Genomic DNA, 19,556 nt, shown 5'->3' with positions numbered 1-19,556 from the left:
GACCTTGTGTAACCCTGCCATTTGTCTCCAGGTATTGCCATGGAACTTTGACTTTGATTAGGCTTATGATTTTTTTTTTTTTTTTTTTTTTGGGGGGGGGGGGGGTAATTTCCAGGGGGGGTTTAGTTTGATTTTGTGTTTACTTTTGTATTCTCTGTATGACAAAACCTTTAATAAAAATATAATTAAAAAAAAAAAACTCTCATGACTTACTTTGTTATAAAGGAAATAACATATATAAAGAAGTCTTGTTTGTATTTAGATGTCATTGCTCACCTTTTCTAAATCCAAGCCCAATTTAGATACTTAACTTGCAGTCTAACTGTACCTAAAGCAATGAAGGGTGAAGCGACTTACCCAAGGTCACAGAATATCAGTGGGAGACATGGGATTTGAACCCTGCCTTCCCTTGTTTTTCAACCCATTTATCTAAGACAACATCCATTTTCCCATTTAATGAGTATTTTTTTAAATTTAAATTCCTACTGCCCAAGGCAGAATATGAGCTAACACAAACAGGCAAATACTAAATTAAAATCTCATTATGACACACACTTCACTAGGTTATACATCTCATAGTACTACAAAGTTCTGGGATATCACATGCTGCGTGAGAGAAAACAGTTTAAATGATGGTGTTTGGGATAATCCTAAAGTATACACATTTAATCCAGGTTTGCTATCCACTTAGATTCAGGAGGAAATGGTCCAGATGAGAGGAGGAACAACAGATTCAATTCAATACAATAGGGACCAGTAAATCTGCCCTGTGAGAGAATGACAACATAAAGTACCTCAGCCCCAAACTGTGAGCTAACAAAACAAAATAGAACTGTTCTATGTAATCACTAGTTTCAGAAAGAATCATCATCATGCTTTACAGAACAGGGTAACTGGTTGAGGCAAAACAGAGATACTATTAGAGGGTGGGAAGAGGGTTTTATTGCTGTAAGAAGCGCTGCCTGGGTGCTAGGAAGGATGCTGCTGCTGTTTTGAATAGAAAAATAAGGGTATGGCTTCCTATAAGCCTATAAGATTGGATGGCAGAGGCGGGGCTGGTGGTTGGGAGGCGGGGTTACTGCTGGGCAGACTTATACGGTCTGTGCCCTGAAAAAGACAGATACAAATCAAGGTAAGGTATACACAAAAAGTAGCACATATGAGTTTATCTTGTTGGGCAGACTGGATGGACCGTGCAGGTCTTTTTCTGCCGTCATTTACTATGTTACTATAAGAATTTAATTTCTAAAAGAGAAAGCATGTCTATATATTTGATGATACTTGGAAAACTGTACTCCTGGCTACTTAAAATTTGTGGTTGTAAGCATAGGAGGCAGACAGCTCTGTGGGTGCTTGAGAACCCCCAATATTGAGCAAACTCCTTTGCTGTGTCCAGGGAAGGGTAATTTCTTTAGGGTTTAGCATCCCCAATCATTTTGAAAAGTTGACTCCTATGGTTCTAAGTATGCATGTGGATAGATTTATGCTACTGCATGGAAGAAGGGAAAAGACATTGCATGCATGTTAGTCAAGGTAATAGACAAAGTGATGCCCTTAATCTTAGTGTAGGAAAAAGAAATTTAGCTGGAGAGCTTCAGCTCTGCTATTCCAAGATTCATTACAAAATTAAAGAATGGTTTATTTAAAACTGAGGACATAAAAAAATTTGGGGCATTTGCACCAGCTTCTCATTTAACTTCTTCACTCAAGCACTATAAGTGTTCCCATACTGACCACCTCCCCCAGGGTAGGAGTCTCTCTCTTTTGGTGGTGTGGCATCACCAGTGATCTTAAATGCAAGGCCCCAGGGTCACTGGTGGTCCCTGAGGACTCCTGGTGTGGCCCCCATTTTCCCCCAGCAGCAGAAGGAAAAAGCCTTGTCAATCCATAGCAGTAAGGCAGAGAACTTTTTTCTTGCTGTGGTAGTGCCCCCTCCCTTCCTGGATTGGTGGCTTAAGGGAGTTGAAGAGTTTAATTTTTGGTGTTCCTTTCCTTTCATATTTTGATATTCTGATTGTATGCTGCTTTGCTATATTACTGCATCAAGAGTGGTATAGTAAATACTGAAAAAAAAAAAAAACCACAAATCAAGTATGTCCCTAATGGAAGAATTGTTCTTAGACTTTGATGCATATTGGTTGGAGGTGGGTTCATTTATCTATTTCAGGCAACAACGTAGTTATGTTTCAGATGTAGGACATAAGTACTGCCATACTGGGACAGATCGAAGGTCCATCAAGCCCTGCATCCTGTTTCCAAAAGTGGCCAATCCAGGTCACAAGTACCTGGCAAGATCCCAAAAAAGAACAATACATTGTATGCTGCTTATTTTAAAAATAAAAAGTGGATTTTCCCCAAGTCCATTTTAATAATGGTTATGGACTTTTCCTTTAGGAAGCCATCCAAACCTTTTTTAAAGCCCGCTAAGCTAAATGCTTTTACTACATTATCTAGCAACAATTCTAGTTTAATTACACGTTGAGTGAAGAAGAATTTTCTCCGATTCATTTTAAATTTACTACTTTGTAGCTTCATTGTGTGCCCCCTAGTCCTAGTATTTTGGGAATGAGTAAACAAGTGATTCATGTCTACTTGTTCCACTCCACTCATTCTTTTATAGACCTCTATCATATCTTCGCTCTTCTCCCTACCATGAGATGCGGTGACTATAACTGAACACAATATTCAAGGTGCGGTCAAACCATGGAGCGATGCATAGGCATTATAACATCCTCATTTCTTTTTTCCATTCCTTTCCTAATACCTCCTAACATTCTATTTGCTTTCTTAGCTGCTGCCACAGACCAAGCAGAGGGTTTCAATGTATCATCAATGATGACACCTACATCCCTTTCCTGGTCGGTGACTCCTAATGTGGAACCTTGCATTACGTAGCTATAGTTCGGGTTCCTTTTTCCCACATACATCACTTTGCACTTGCTCACATTAAACATCATCTGCCATTCGAATGTCTAGTCTCCCAGTCTTGTAAGGTCCTCTTGTAAATTTTGACAATCCTCTTGCGATTTAACAACTTTGAATAACTTTGTGTCGTCACCAAATTTAATTACCTCACTAGTTACTCTCATCGCTAGATCATTTATAAATAAGTTAAAAAGCAGTGGTCCCTGCACAGACCATTGAGAATCCTGATCATTTAACCCTACTCTTTTTTCTATCTTTTAACCAGTTTTTAATCCATATTAGGACACTACCTCCTATCCCATGACTCTCCAATCTCATATAAGTTTTATACAAAAATCTTAAAAAAAAAAAAAAAAAACACAATCTGTTTCCAAGATTACATTTGCCAGTTTCTTATCAGTGGGTTGTGAGTTTTTCACTGTTTTACTCTTCGTGATGTGGTTGCCTTTGTTTTGACAAAACTAATAAAGACTTCTAGAAAGCCCCTGGGAGTCCAGAGCACATCACTGTTACAGTTTTAAAAGGTGCTGGTGGAGAGGGGTAGGGACAAAAAAAGGTGATAGGGAGGAGGGTGGAAGAGAGAGTGGCGACACAAGGTGTAGGCTTTGAGAAAGACTGGAGTTACAGAGTGATAGAAAGACTGGAAAGCAGGGAAAGGGGGGATTGTGAATGAGACACTGTTGGGCATAGGATGTCAATGGCTGACGCTGGTTAGCAGTGTTGAAGCCCTGCATGGAAAGATGATTGTTGGCTACCATTCAGCTACTCTTAATGACCCTTCCTTAAAACTAAGACCACCAACCTAGTGGACTGCCCTAATTCTGGAGGATCTACTTGAGAAAGAATACAGAATAAGGGCAGTGCAAAGAAGGGCTACCATAATACGCACAAATGAAGCTAAAGGACCTAAATTTGTAAACCCTAGAGAAAAATACAGTAAAATTATGCCTTACCTGCTGATAATTTTATTTTCTTTAGTAGCAACAGATGAATCCAAGAACTGGTGGGTTGTGTCCATCTATCAGAAGTTGGAGATAGAGATTACAAAGCTGAAGGCAGTGATTCAGACGGCCAGCTCCTCCTTCACCTCAGTACATGTCTCATCACCAAGCAGAATCAGACAAGAAACCAGGATGCCTTCCTCACCAACCATACAAAACAGAACCTTGTCATCTGACTGTAAGAGAAACCACAACTACGACGGAGTCCTCTTCAGTGGTTTCTGTTCTCTTTCCTCTTCTCCTTTTTTTTTTGGAAACTAAAGACCAGAACAAGAACAGATAGGCAAAACAAGCGCGGCTGACAAAGGGCGGAATCCTGGATTCATCTGCTGCTACTAAAGGAAAGAAAATTATCAGCAGTTAAGGCATAATTTTACCTTCCTTAGCGAATGCAGCAGATGAATCCAAGAATTGGTGGGATGTACCAAAGCAATCCCTAAGTAGGGTGGGAAGTCGCCGCTCCCCGAGACAGAACCGCCGCTGCAAAGGCAGCATCTGAATAGTGAAAGAACACCCGTTCCGCCCAAGAAGTAAGTAGCAAACCCGTGAAACGAATCTGGAATGCCATCGGCGGGATGCAACCTTTCAAAAAAATCCACAAATTATCTATAATCCAATGAGAAAAAAAATCAGATCAGACCAGAGGTTGCCGTCCCACAGCAAGAACCAGCGACAAAGAGAAGATCTGAATGCTGAAAAACATGCAACATCTGCAAATACCGGAGAGCCCTCTGAACATCTAGAAAACGAAACGCTGTGTACTCCGTGTGAAAATCCCCCCTCCCGAAAGAAGGAAAGAAAGAGGCTGAAAAAGAAAAGCCAAACCACAGCCGGAAAAGAAAGAAGGAACCGAAAGCAAGGTCACTCCAGACTCAGCAAATTGCAGAAAAAACAGCTTGGAATGGCTGCACTAAAAATCCAGACATTCTGCGTGCCGAAGAATTGGCGACCAAGAACACTGCTTGTAAGTTCCTAAACGATGCATTCTGCAAAGGAACAAAAGGAGTCTGAAGCAATGCTCGGTAGACAAGGAACCCCAAGCTAGATTCGGAGAATACAAACGAGGTTTCAGGGAGAAGAAGGTCGCAGCAGCAGAGGAGCAAAGCACTCTGCAAGAAATGCACCACCTCCAGGTGCCAGGCCAGGCCAGGGCCTTCTGCAACCCATCCTGCAGAAAGAACTCAATCGCTAAGGAAAAGACGCCCACCATGAAGACCAAGTGTGGGCTGCAACCAGCCTCAAAAAATCCTCAACACCTGAGAATACGCGGTTGCAGTGGACCATGGACCACATTCAAGATTGCAACAGAACAGTAACCATAGCGTCCAAAGAACTCTGTTCCTCAGAGTCGACCTCTCAAAACACCAGGCCGTAAGACCAAAGCGAGACGGATCATCCACTCAGGAACAAACCCAGAACGAAGGTGAATGGAGCCATAGCCATGCCGACAGGCAAAGCCTGGAACTGAACATGAGGGCTCAGAATGGCTTTCCAGCTCAGGAGATTCTTGCTGCCTTTGTGCAGAAAGGGACTGCCCTGAAAAGACTCCCTCCGAATAGAGGAAAACAGGGGAGAAATGGACCCTTCTGCTCAGCTGGAGAGAAAACATCCCCTCTTCGGGGCAGGGTCCATCAGAAGACACAGACAGGGAACAAGTCAGAAAACTCCAAAGGCTGAACTAAAAAGGAACTGTTAGCTCCCCTACCAGACTTCTGCAACATATAGGCATACAGAGAAGCAGAATGAACGCGGGGGGGGGGGGGGGGGGGGGGGGGCCAAATTCCCAGCCCCAAAGAAGCCCCCAGTGCCTGACGTGCATCCCGAAATTAACAAGGCACATTGCAGGACCATCAGATTCCTTCTGGAAAACTTTGCCCTCTAGAACCCATCTGCCCGAGATGGGCATAAAAACTCACCCAATCATGAAAAGGGCTACTGAGGCCAAACTCTCTTAAGAAGAAAGGTTCAAATTAAGGGTCCCAGAGCAGAGGCGATCCTGCTCAGAAGATATAGAAACAATTTAAAGTAATTCTGTTCTTTCCTTGGATCCCCTTGCATAGTGGGGGCAGTTTGCGAAGAATTTGTGCCTCTGCCCCAGCTACATGAAAACAGTTTATTTGTAGCATTTGTATCCCACATTTGCCCACCAATTTGCAGGCTCAATGTGGCTTACATTTGCCGGAATGGCGGTTGCCATTTCCGTGTAAAAGGTTTACAAATGGTATTGCGTTAGGGTGTATACATACATGGTAACATATATGAAGCATAGTATATATGGAACAGCTCATGATGTGAGTATATACAATTTGCAAACATATTTGATAACGGAAAATACATTATGGTATTGTAAGAAGATCCCTGAGTAATAGATTGGATTGTAATATACATTAGATCATCAGCTATAGGGAGACCCTATTCGACATAAGGTTTAAAGTGGTATTGCTTGATTATTAGGTTAGGCAGTCAAGCGATAAACGTTCGGTCTTGTATAGATCGTGTATAATGTTAATATTTAGTAGTTAAGATGGATGTATATGGTATGCCTTCTTGAAAAGATCTGTTTTCAGTAGCCTTCGGAAAATGGTTAGGTCTTGTGTTGTTTTTGTGGACTTCGGTAGTGCATTCCATATCTGCGTGCAGATGTATGAGTTTCTGACAACAGTGATTTTGGTAAAGGAAACCAAAGGCTAGAGAAAATAAGGGGGAATCCCCTGGACCAGCAGTCTAATGGAACACAAGGTCCTTTAGGAGAAGCCGCCCCTCCCCCTTGCCCACATCAAGGCCACAGGGCGGGAAAGGATCACAGCTGATATCAGGAGAAAAGAGAGGGCCACGCCAGCAAAAAGGCGTGCGTTCCCGGCATTTTAGCGCTGGAAAAGGCTGCTCGGGGAAGGGGAACTTCAGCACTTCTCTCCCCAGCGTTCAAACACGCCACCATACAGAATCACGCTGCGCATCTGCTACCGCAGCAGGAACAGCTTTCAAATGCCAGTGTTGCCCATATTAAAGCACAGTACCCCCGTGCCGAAAGAGAAAAGCAGGGACTCACCGAATAGCAGGTGTCTCCAGAGGAGAAGCAGAGTCCCACAGACGCAGCAGCCTGCTGCCTAATCAGCATACAGACTGAAAGCACAGCACTAAGACAGGGAAACCCTGTAGTGCCCAGGTACGTAAGTACATAAGTAGTGCCATACTGGGAAAGACCAAAGGTCCATCTAGCCCAGCATCCTGTCACCGACAGTGGCCAATCCAGGTCAAGGGCACCTGGCACGCTCCCCAAACGTAAAAACATTCCAGACAAGGTCTATCAGAAATCTTCTGTTTTGTTTTTTAACACCAAATGAAGGCAGAGGAGCTCTCTTGGTTTTTTTTTTTTTCCTTTTACTGGTGAGGAAGGCTAGAGCTCTAAAGACCGGGAGGCAAGGGGGGAAGCGTGAAGCAGGGACCCAGAAGACTGAGTATGCCCCCAAAGTCGGCACCACCAGCCAGACACCCCTAAACTCAACTGGCCCACAGGACCCAGGAATATCCCCAACAGACAAATCCAGGAGCTGCTGAAGTGCCATCCACCACCTGCTGGAGATAGAGATGTAATGAGGTGAAGGAGAAGCTGGCCGCCTGGTATCACTGCCTTCAGCTTTGTAATCTCTATCTCCACCTGCTGGTAGATGGACACAACCCACCAGCTCTTGGATTCATCTGTTGCATACGCTAAGGAATATATGATATAATAATTCAAGTTGCTCAAAAAATAAAAATTCAAGAACATACTACTACTACTAGACGTACACAGCGCTGTACACTTGAACATGAAGAGACAGTCCCTGCTCGACAGAGCTTACAATCTAATTAGGAAAGACAAACAGGACAAACAAGAGATAAGGGAATATTAAGTGGGGATGATAAAATAAGGGTTCTGAACAAGTGAATAAGGGTTAGGAGTTAAAAGCAGCATCAAAAAGGTGGGCTTTTAGCTTAGATTTGAAGACGGTCAGAGATGGAGCTTGACATACCAGCTCAGGAAGTCTATTCCAGGCATATGGTGCAGCAAGATAAAAGGAACGGAGTCTGGAGTTAGCAGTGGAGGAGAAGGGTGCAGATAAGAGAGATTGACCCAGTGAACGGAGTTCCCGGGGAGGAATGTAGGGAGAGATGAGAGTGGAGAGGTACTGAGGAGCTGCAGAGTGAATGCACTTGTAAGTCAATAAGAGGAGTTTGAACTGTATGCGGAAACGGATAGGAAGCCAGTGAAGTGACTTGAGGAGAGGGCTAATATGAGCATAATGACCCTGGCAGAATATTAGTTGTGCAGCAGAATTTTGAACAGATTGAAGATGAGAGAGATGGCTAAGTGGGAGACCTGTGAGAAGCAAGTTGCAATAGTCTAAGCGAGAGGTGATAAGAGCGTGAATGAGGGTTCTGGTAGTGTGCTCAGAAAGGAAAGGGCGAATTTTGCTGATATTATAGAGAAAGAAATGACAGGTTTTAGCAGTCGGTTGAATATGTGCAGAGAGGGAGGAGTCGAAGATGACCCCAAGGTTATGAGCTGATGAGACAGGAAGGATGAGAGTCTTAACATGGGATAAATCTTTTTTTTTTTTTTTTTGGTTAAAATATTTTGTTAAGCACGGAACATTTCTAACACTGAAAAGTAGTAAAGGGAAAGTCAGAAATCATCTATGGTATGACAACAGGAAGTAAGGGCTCCTTTTACTAAGCAGCAGTAAGCCCAATACGGGCTTACCACTCGCTATACAGGAAGTACCACCTGGCTACCATAGCAGCCTGGTGGTACTTCAAACCCCTAGCGCACCATAATTTCCGGCACTACAAAAGTTTATTTATTTTTGTAGCACCAGAGTGTACCCGGCGGTAATCAGGCAGTGCCACGTGCTTTACTTGCCACATGGCCATTTCTTGTAGGAAGGCGAGACTTCCCTTTTACCAGTTGTGGTAAAAGGGGGCCTCTGCGCGCATGAAAAACATGCGCCGATACCAGCACAGACCCCCCCCCCCTTTTGCCGCAGCTTGGTAAAAGGGGTCCTAAATTTGGCAAACTAGATAGTGCTTATCTGCTGTCATATTTCATGTTTCTTTATCTCCCTAGTTATACATCTATCCCCGGCTTCTGTATATGGCACATCAAAATCAACGTGGAAACCAAGGCATATTCTATAACAATGTGCATAACTTAATTAGTTATCTAATCAGTGCTGTTAATTGGATGTTAACAGGCAATCATCAACACTAACTGGCATTGAGATTTATACACACAACTCGCTAAGTGTATTCTATAACATGGTGTACCTAAATTCTAAGTCACACAGTTGAAAAGGGAGTGTTACCATGGGTGGGCCATGGACATTTCTAAAATCTATGCGCATTATAGAATACACCCGATCTGTACCTAATTTAGGCGTCTGAATTTACACCCGATCTGTACCTAATTTAGGCGTCGGAATTTACACCCGATCTGTACCTAATTTAGGCGTCGGAATTTACACCAAGTAAAACATGGCCTAAATGAACACAAAATTTAGTCACGTGGCTAGCCACTTGGCGTATTCTATATACCGAGTGGAAATTTAAGCCTAATCTACAAAATTTAGGCATACTTTAGAGAATACGCCTAGGCATAATTTTTTTCCGTGCGGATTTTTCAGGCACCAAATACAGACCCTTAGTGTCAATGAAAAGATAACAAAAATTGCAGGGAAAATATATGCCAGCAGAAGGAGTAGTGTAGGCAGCAGTGCTCTTCCACAAAATAACAGAAGGACAAGAGATGTAATAAACAAAATCTTTATTCCTCAAGACCCGACACAGCACTGTGTTTCGGCGTACAGCCTACATCAATCAGGTGTCTGTATATAGAATCACTGTCAGGATAACAGTCTTTAAAAAATCGTGATCTGAGCGGAGATGCAGTATAACATGCAGAACGAAGTGCTGAAAAGCTGGATGCAGGCTCGAGTGCAAGAAAGAGGGAAAATGTTAACATGCGTGTCTGCGCGCGCAGGGAGCTGTTTGCAGAAGTTCATTCTGCTGCATTGAGAGATGTGTGTGCAATTGTGAGCATACACTACTAATGTCTCCTACAAGAACAGGCTAAGTCCTGTGGACAGAAGATATGTGCAGTGCTGATGTATACTACAGGGGTATGAAAGTGTATTTACAAATTCTTAGAAGTGCTGTATAGTATGAGCTGGTGTCTGAATGCTGCTGACTAGCAGTGTGCATTTATATTAATATCCAGACACTGCTGTTGGAGACGGCATGCATTTTTGTACATGCTATTTATTGATGGGAAAAATTCTGTTGTGGGCTGGAACATGTATCTCACTGTCCTTAGGAAGATTCTCAAGATATGCTCCACTAACCAGAAAAGATGCAAGGAGCATTGCTCATCTCACTGCTGTGGGATACTACAAAATGTGAAGCAATGGGAGTTGTCTGAACTTAATTTTCCTTAGCAGAGCCTACCCATCTGTACTTAAAATAAAAACAAAGACTAAACAAGTCAGTTGCATGCCTTCCTCACCGGAAACATTAATGTTTCATAAATTTATCAGTCCATCCACTTAATTTTTTTATATTAGTTGATACAAGTTGCCTAACCTCAGACGCAAGGTGGCAGAATGCCAGCATAACTGGTAACCTCATACACAACTTTTATGTTTTTTACGGTCATTATATGAGACACACCCACACACAGGCATTTACTCAGTTTCTGAACTCAGAGTAGTCTATCATTTTCATATAAAGAATAGTTAATGCTGTACTGGGGGAGGATGAGGAGGAAAGATTTAAGCTGCTGCTCAATACTTAAATGTCACCCTTTAAAAACAATTACTAATACTAATTTATTCTCTAAAACTTTTCAATTAGATTTAGCTGGTTTTGATTGTACAATAAAGCCCTATGAATATTTCCATCAAAATCTCAAATAACTCTCTGCTGAAGATGAATGCACATTGATTCCATTCCAAAGCTAAAAGCTAAAACAAGGCAGGCCTTGGGCCAAAATCTGACCTTTGGGAATAATATATATTGGTGCAAGGAAGGATGTGCTGCCGCATAAAGTTACCCAATAAAAATACAACCTTTTTAATGGGAAACCTAGAAAAAAAAAATACAATAAAAATGTTTAAACTAGAAATACCTTTGATGAATAAAGTATTATAGTACATTCATCAAAGCTTTTTCACAAAAACCTCATCAGGGTGGTGTTCATGCTATTCTAACTGAAGTACATATCACAACATCACTTCTCAAAAACTCATTGTTTAGGCTAGTTTTATACCCCATTGGTGGCAGACCTACAGTTGCTGCCATGCGGTCTACATATAGCTAAATAAATGCAACATTACCATAACAAAAGGAAAGCAACAGAAATATCTACATGCACACGCTCGAGAATCCACAAAGCTAGCAAGCAAATAAATTCACAGTTCAAGTCCTTTCTGCAAGAAATTGTTTTTTGCAACCCCAATGGTGATGCCGCTGGAGTACAAATAATATTAATGAAAACAAGATCAAATTAAACAGCTGACACGATCAACAGTATTCATTTCATGCATGACTGTGCTTTATGGTGGAGATAAAGACCTGAAAGTAATTACCAGAAAAGAAACTCCTTCTGTGACCTCCACTTGCAGCTAGCTGTCCGTAGGTAACCGTTGTTTTCTGACAAAAGCCCCAGTGTCTCTCCTCTTGGTGGGTTTGTTTTATTTTATGTTGCAAAGATGAGCACCTCCACCTCCGCTGCATGAACACAGTACCTCTGTCTCTAATGCAGCATAAAGATTACTGTGGAAACCTATCAAACTGGGAAGCAGCAACATCAGCAACCAATGAGAGCAAGGAATAGGCAGAATCCAGCACATGCTCTCTGAGGCTTGGCTACTGTCACTGCTGTTTAGCAACCTTCTAATCTAATTATAGCCCTTTGCTAGCACACTAGTATTGAAGCAGAGCCCAGGAGGCAATTATGTTTTCATAAATAAAACCCCTTTAGATAACATGACAAGATTTCAGTCTACATTTGCATATCACTCACCCATCACCTATGCATATGATTTTACAGTATGACTACTTTAAACATTATTTTTCCTAAAATCTCTTAAGATATGAGCATTGGCTAATGATATTTGTAGGCCTAATGGTATTTTTTTTTTATTTCTCAAATTTATATCCCGCTTTAATACCAAAGCAGGTTACAGTAAAAACATTAATAAAATCAGGATATACATAATACCAATAATACAATAACTCTCATACTAAAAATAATGAGTACACCAGACACTCCTGGAAGAACTGCCAGAACAAATCAAGATCAAACCTATAACATTCAAAACAATTTCAAGTGATAAGATTTCAGGAATCATTTGAAGTAATTACAGATTTACATGTTTAATACTAAGAATGCTAAATGTAATAAAGGTAATTTCTCTGAAACATTTCCAAAGCAATGGATGGTGGGAAAGAAATTATACATAAGAGAACAAGAAAATTTGCCTAGGGGCAAAATAACTCTCCAAATGTTTAAGAGAATTGGCTCAAATTTGGTTATGGGGAAAAGATACTGAGTTTGAAAATAAGCCACACAGAACTAGGAGGTCTAGAGAAATAAAATTATCTAATAAATAAATTAGACCAATGCATTTCTATGGGAGAAACAGTTCAAACTGCTATTGCTGCATGGAAAAAAACAAACACAAATAAAGCAGTTAGGAAATGTAGAAATTTTGTCTTAGTTTTCTTTCCTTTAGTTAGCTACACTGTTCTGCACAAGTAGGTGTTATCCCTTCCTAACAGCAGACAGAGGTAGAGGAAAACAATCCTGAGTTATACCAGTGACCTCACTAGTATTAGCTGGTGGTGCTCCCTGGAAAGATCCAGTATGCATTTGCTCAAGTAGCAGAAGGCCCCTTTTTGTAACACACACCTATGCCCCAGCAACCAGTGCAGCTGCAATGAGAATGACGTGAACAAAAACACCACAGAGTGGCCCTCCTGGATATAGCAATCTCATGGGAAACCTGTATTGCTGTAAACAGTGAAATGTAATAGCTCTCTCTCTTTTTTTTTTTTTTTTTAAGACTATAAGGGAAAGAGCAGAGCACACCCAGAGCCCCAGGCCTAAGTCTTCCGAGAGCAGGTTGCAGAACAGTGTGACTAAAGGAAAGAAAATTATCAGGTAAGACAATTTCTCCTACACTTTTCTGCACAAGGGAGATGTACCAAAGCAGATCTACTGAGTGTAAGAAGACAAGGCCCCCTGAATGACAGCCCTGCCAAAGTCCAAATGGACCCTAGCTAAAATGTCCAACCTGTAGTTTGAGAAAGGAATGGAATGACGTTCAAGTCACAGCCCTACAAATCCCTTCAGAAACCACCGGCTGGGCCTCCACCCAGGATGTGGCCTGAGTCCATGTGGAGTGGGCCTTTAGGTCCTGAGGTCCTGACTCTTGCAAATGTGTCTCAATAGTCGCCTTGATATGTCTCACAATGGAGGCCTTAGAGGCCGCCTGGGGGCTATGAAAAATGTCAAAGAGGTAATCAGAGAGGCAAAATTCATTAGCCTCCTTCAGGTACCGCAGCAGGGTCCTCCAAACATTCAGCTTGTGGACTCTCCAGTCCACAGAAGTGTTGCCTCCCACCACAAAGAAGGGCAAGCAAATTTCATTGAGTGAAGGAGTAGCCTAATGGTTAGTGACGCAGGCTGAGAACCTGGGGAACTGGGTTTGATTCCCACTGCAGCTCCTTGTGACCCTGGGCAAGTCACTTAATCCTCCATTTTCCCAGGTACAAACTTAGACTGTGAGCCCACAGGGACAGAGAAAATACCTGCATATATATATGTAAACCGTTTTGGTTGTACCCACAAAAAGGAGGTATATCAAATCCATAACCCTTTAACGTTCCTGGTTCACATGGAATAGAGAAGGCACCGTAGTAAGAAAGGAAAGGACCGTGCAAAGGGAAACGGAATCCTCCGCAAAAGACAGAGGAGGGTCCCGATAAGACAAGGCCTGTAGTTTGGAAATTCTTCAAATCGAGGTGATTGTGACCAGAAGACTGTATTGAGAGCGAGGTCTTTAATGGAGGCCAAGTGCAGAGGCTCAAATGGATCCTTGGCCAGCACTATGAAAACAAGATTGTAGTTCCATGAGGAAAAAAAGGAACGTATTAAGGGGGTGCAAAATGTACCCCACCTCTCAGGAGAAGGGCTACCTCCCCATGGAAAGCCATGGAGATGCCCTTCACTTTACCCTAAAAAAAGGAAAAAGAACAGCAACCTGGACCTTCAGGGAGACCACCTCTTGTCCCTGGTCCAGGCCTTGCTGCAAGAATCCCAGAATATCGGGAACCTAAGCCCTCCAAGGGGGACAGCAACCGTCCCCATACACCAAAAACCCTCAAAAACCCTTCAAACCTCAACGTAAGCCAGGAACATGGAGCAAAATAGGATAGAAATCACTGTAGAAGAAAAGCTGTGCACCTCAAAAGCCGGACCATAAAAAAAGATCCAGATCTTCCATTTCAACCGGACCTTGCCAGAGAAGACCCCGACCTCTGGGCAATGGGAGAGGGTTGCCCTCAAACAGGCGCATGAGTTCTGCTTACCAGCCTGTGAGGCCAATTCACAGCCATTACAAGACCAGATGAGGAAGACATACAATCTGGCACATGAGAAGACCTATCAGAGGCCAGGAAGAGAAAACAGAGGTGTTCCTCCGTCAGCCATGGCTGGACTAGGGCATCTATTCCTTGAGAAGCCAGCTCCTTCCAATAACTAAAGAAACGCACCACCTTCACACTCACTCTGGAAGCCATCAGATCGAACAGCAGGAAGCCCCAGTAGCCCACAATTAGCTGAAAGGCCTGTTGCCCCAGCTCCCATTCTCCCGGATCTAGGAGAGAGAAAGTCTGCTGGCATGTTGGCCCTGCCTACAAAATGGACCACCAAGAGAGCCTGCAGGAGTTTCTTTACCCACTGACAGAGGCATGCTGCTTGCAGGCCCACAGTCTCCTGGTGCTTGTTGATATACGCATGGCAATAGCATTCTCCAACATCCCTGACCACCTTTCCCTGAAGCAGCGGAAGAAACCCCTGCAGAGCCAGGCATACCACTCAGGTCTCGATACGACTGATGGACCATGCCACCGCCTGCTGAATCCAGGTCCCCTGTGCTACGAGTCCATTCTCTTGAGGCTAGAGTAGCAGACTTTGAGAAGCTGATGGGAGACAGAGAGGTACATAGAGGAGGCCTACAGGGACGTTGTAGAGTCCCACCTCCAGTCTGGCAGCCCCTGTGCTGACTTGGAGGAGGGAGGTCTTCTAAAAGGACAGCATCACCCTGGTGCAGCTGGAAGTAATCCTGCAGCCTGGACCAGCCCACCAGAGAATGCAATATCCTCTCACATCGAGGATGTGTATCCAGGAGCTTCTGCCCAGGAGGGAAGAATTAGGATGGCTGTTGTAGTTGGTGATTCGATTATTAGGCATGTAGATAGATGGGTGGCTGGTGGATGTGAGGATCGCCTGGTCACTTGTCTGTGTGGTGTGAAGGTGGCGGACCTCACGCGTCACCTAGATAGGATTTTAGATAGTGCTGGGGAAGAGCCGACTGCCTTTGTACATGTGTGTACCAATGACATAGGAAAATGTGGGAGAGGTTCTGGAAGCTAAATTTAGGCTCTCAGATAGAAAGATCAAATCCACAACCTTTAGGGTAGCATTTTCCGAAGTGCTACCAGTTCCACGTACAGGGCCTAAGAAACAGGCAGAGCTCCAGAGTCTCAATGTGTGGATGAGGTGATGGTGCAGGGAAGAAGGTTTTAGATTTGTCAGGAAATGGGCAACATTCTGAGGAAGGGGAAGCCTATTCCAGAAAGAGGGGCTCCACCTTAACCAGTGTGGGACCAGGCTACTGGCGACTGCATTTAAAAAGTAGAGCAGCTTTTAACCTAGAACCTGGGGGAAGGCTGACAGTCGTTCAAAAGCGCATGGTTTGAAACTATATATCTTTCAAAGATATCACCAAAACAAGGAAGATAGGGTATCCCGATAGTGAGGTTGCAATAGAGACCATAGTAGACCAGATGTCTTTAAAGAAAAAGCAGACAAAAGATTGCAAATTAACACTGTCAACTGCTGAGCAAGATGCAAATAGGAACAACAAACAGTTTGAAATCTCTATATGTGAATGCCAGAAGCCTAAGAAATAAGGGAGAGTTAGAATATATTGCACTAAATGAAAAAAATTAGATAAAATAGGCATCTCTGAGAGCTGGTGGAAGGAGAATCTGAAAATTCTGCAGGAAACAAAACACACCTTGGAATCCCTTTGGATTGAAATTCCATGTGTAAAAGGGAAAAGAATAGTGATAGGAGTGTAATGCCGTCCACCTGGCTTGGATGGACAGATGTAGAAATGTTATCAGAAATTAGGGAGGCTAACAAACTGGGAAACACAATAATAATGGGCGATTTCAATTACCTCAATTTCCAAATTATTCTACAATTACATAGAGTGCCGAAAGGTGATAGTGGACTCACGCATGAAAGAAGGTGGAGAAAAAAGACCTCAGTTTGAAAGCCGCCTCCTACTCCCAAAGGACTCACCTTATAATATGAAAGAGTGCCTCTTTAATCATGTCTTTAAAAAAACTCCACCTTAAATAACTTTATAAGCTGCTGTCCATACACCTAATCAAACACTCATAATTGGAGACACAGTTGTATATCAACAAGTGTAACAATCCAAAAAGTGTTACTTATCTTGGATGGCCAAAATGATAAGAAAATCCCCCACATAATAATGCGGGTTCTTCAACTACTGTTGCTGTATCCTCATATCCCGACAGGGAAGCCCTGTTTCGCTGCTAAATGGCTGCATCAGGGGAAAGTTTTTAAATAACCACATCCAAGAAAAAGCTTGCCTCTTGTGCTCCCGTAACATCAACAACCTAACATGAAAGCTATTAGAGCTAAAAGAAAATCCTTCAGAAAATGGAAGAAGGAACAGATGGAAAATAATAAGAAACAGCATAAGGAATGGCAAGTCAAATTGAAAGCGCTGATAAGGAAGCAAAGGGACATTGAAAAAAAGATTAAGTTGGAGGCAAAACCACATAGTAAATTTTTTCTTTGGTATATTAAAAGCAAGAAGCCAGCAAAAGAATCAGTTGGAATGCTAGATGATCGAGGGGTAAAAGGGGCACTTAGGAAAGACAAAGCCACAGCAGAGAGATTAAACGAATTGTTTGCTTCGGTCTTCACCAAGGAAGATTTGGGAGAGATACCAATGCCAGAAATGGTATTCAGAGCTGGAAGGTATAATGGTATTCAGAGCTGGAAGATATAATGGTGCAATTTGACAAGCTGAAGAGTAGCAAATCGCCTGGACCAGATGGTATTCATCCCAGAGTACTGATAGAATTGAAAAATGAAGTTGCAGAACTATTCTTAGTAATATGTATCTTTAAAATTAAGCATGGTAACAGAAGATTAGAGGGTGGCCAATGTAATGCTGATTTTTAAAAAAGGTTCCAGAGGTGATCCGGGAAATTATAGACCGGTGAGCCTGATGTCGGTGCTGCGCAAAATGGTAGAGACTATTATAAAGAACAAAATTAATGGGTATATTCAAAAGCACAGATTAATGACACAAAGACAACTTGGATTTAGTGAAGGGAAATCTTAGCTCACCAATCTAGTACACATTTCTTTGACGGGATGAACAAAACATGAATAAAGTGAGCCAGTCGATATTGTGTATCTGGATTTTCAAAAGGTATTTGACAAAGTACCTCATGAAAGACTCCAGAGGAAATTGGGATAGGAGGTAGTGTTCTAATGTGGATTAAAAATTGGTTTAAAGATAGAAAACAGAGAGTAGGGTTACATGGTCAGTATTCTCAATGGAGAAGGGTAGATAGTGAGGTTCCCCAGGGGTCTGTGCTGGGACCGCTACTTTTTAACATATTTATAAATGATCTACAGATGGGAGTAACTAGTGAGGTAATTAAATTTGCTGACGACACAGTTATTCAAAGTTGTTAAATCACAAGAAGACTGTGAAAAATTATAAGAGGACCTTATGAGACTGGGAGAATGCATCCAAATGGAAGAGGACATTTAATGTAAGCAAGTGCAAAGTGATGCTCGTGGGAAGAGGAACCCAAACTATAGTTACGTAACATAGTAGGTGACGGCAGAAAAAGACCTGCACGGTCTATCCAGTCTGCCCAAGATAAACACACACTAAAAAGTTTGCGCGCCTACAGCGCAGCTTAATACACAGGAACCTAAGCAAGCAAACGATACCTATGGCTCAAGAGCTACCACCCAGCCCTCCGTAAATTGCACGCAAGGATCCGCACTAGGAGTCAATGCCCAGGAAAGGGATCTAGGTGTCATGGTTGATGATACGTTGAAACCCCTTGCTCAGTGGGTGGTGGCAGCTAAGAAAGCAAATAGAGTGTTAGGTATTATTAGGAAAGGAATGGAAAACAAAAATGAGGACGTTATAATGCCATTGTAATACTCCATGGTACAACCACATCTCAAATACTGTGTGCAATTCTGGTCACTGCATCTCAAAAAAGATATAGTGAAATTAGAAAACGTAGAGAGAAGGGTGATGAAAATGATAAAGGGGATGGGACGACTTCCCTATGAGGAAAGACTAAAGCGGCGAGGGCTCTTCAGCATGGAGAAAAGATGGCTGAGGGAAGATATGACAGAGGTCTATAAAATAATGAGTGGAGTGGAACAGGTAGACGTGAATGGCTTGTTTACTCTTTCCAAAAATACTTCTGAACAGGATTCCTTTATGTTTATCCCACGCATGTTTGAATTCCGTTACCGTTTTCCTCTCCACCACCTCCCGCGGGAGGGCATTCCAAGCATCCACCACCCTCTCCGTGAAAAAATACTTCCTGACATTTTTCTTAAGTCTGCCCCCCTTCAATCTCATTTCATGCCCTCTCGTTCTACCGCCTTCCCATCTCCGGAAAAGGTTCATTTGCGGATTAATACCTTTCAAATATTTGAACATCTGTATCATATCACCCCTGTTTCTCCTTTCCTCCAGGGTATACATGTCCAGGTCAGCAAGTCTCTCCTCATACGTCTTGTAACGTAAATCCCATACCATCCTCGTAGCTTTTCTTTGCACCGCTTCAATTCTTTTTACATCCTTAGCAAGATACGGCCTCCAAAACTGAACACAATACTCCAGGTGGGGCCTCACCAACGACTTGCACAGGGGCATCAACACCTCTTTTCTTCTGCTGGTCACGCCTCTCCTTATACAGCCTAGCAACCTTCTAGCTACGGCCACCGCCTTGTCACACTGTTTCGTCGCCTTCAGATCCTCAGATACTATCACCCCAAGATCCCTATCCCCGTCTGTACCTAGCAGACTCTCCCCGCGTGGGATAAAAATAAAGGAATCCTGTTCAGAAGGAAGGGATCCTCAGGAGCTTAGCCTTGAATGGGTGGCAGAGACGGTTGGGAGGCGGGGTTAGTGCTGGGCAGACTTATACGGTCTGTGCCAGGGCTGGTGGTTGGGAGGTGGGGGTAGTGCTGGGCAGACTTATACGGTCTGTGCCAGAGCC

The 19,556-nt window shown here is 42.8% G+C and overlaps 1 protein-coding gene across 7 annotated transcripts in view; it reads right to left on the bottom strand.

Moving 5' to 3' along the window:
- FAM110B (family with sequence similarity 110 member B) overlaps positions 1-19,556 on the bottom strand; it is a 200,553-nt gene that overhangs the window by 154,933 nt on the left and 26,064 nt on the right. The window contains exon 2 of one of the 7 annotated variants that reach the window (XM_030214672.1): positions 11,549-11,753. The exons of the other annotated variants lie outside the window; for them this stretch is intronic. The gene's annotated coding sequence lies outside the window, so the exon portion shown is untranslated. The remainder of the gene's footprint in view (positions 1-11,548; positions 11,754-19,556) is intronic. 7 annotated transcript variants of the gene reach the window in all.

Source organism: Microcaecilia unicolor, chromosome 1, assembly GCF_901765095.1.
Source record: "Microcaecilia unicolor chromosome 1, aMicUni1.1, whole genome shotgun sequence".
NCBI classification, from domain to species: Eukaryota; Metazoa; Chordata; class Amphibia; order Gymnophiona; family Siphonopidae; genus Microcaecilia; species Microcaecilia unicolor.
The sequence above is the reverse complement of the archived record's forward strand: the minus strand, read 5'-3'. Positions and strand labels throughout refer to the sequence as shown.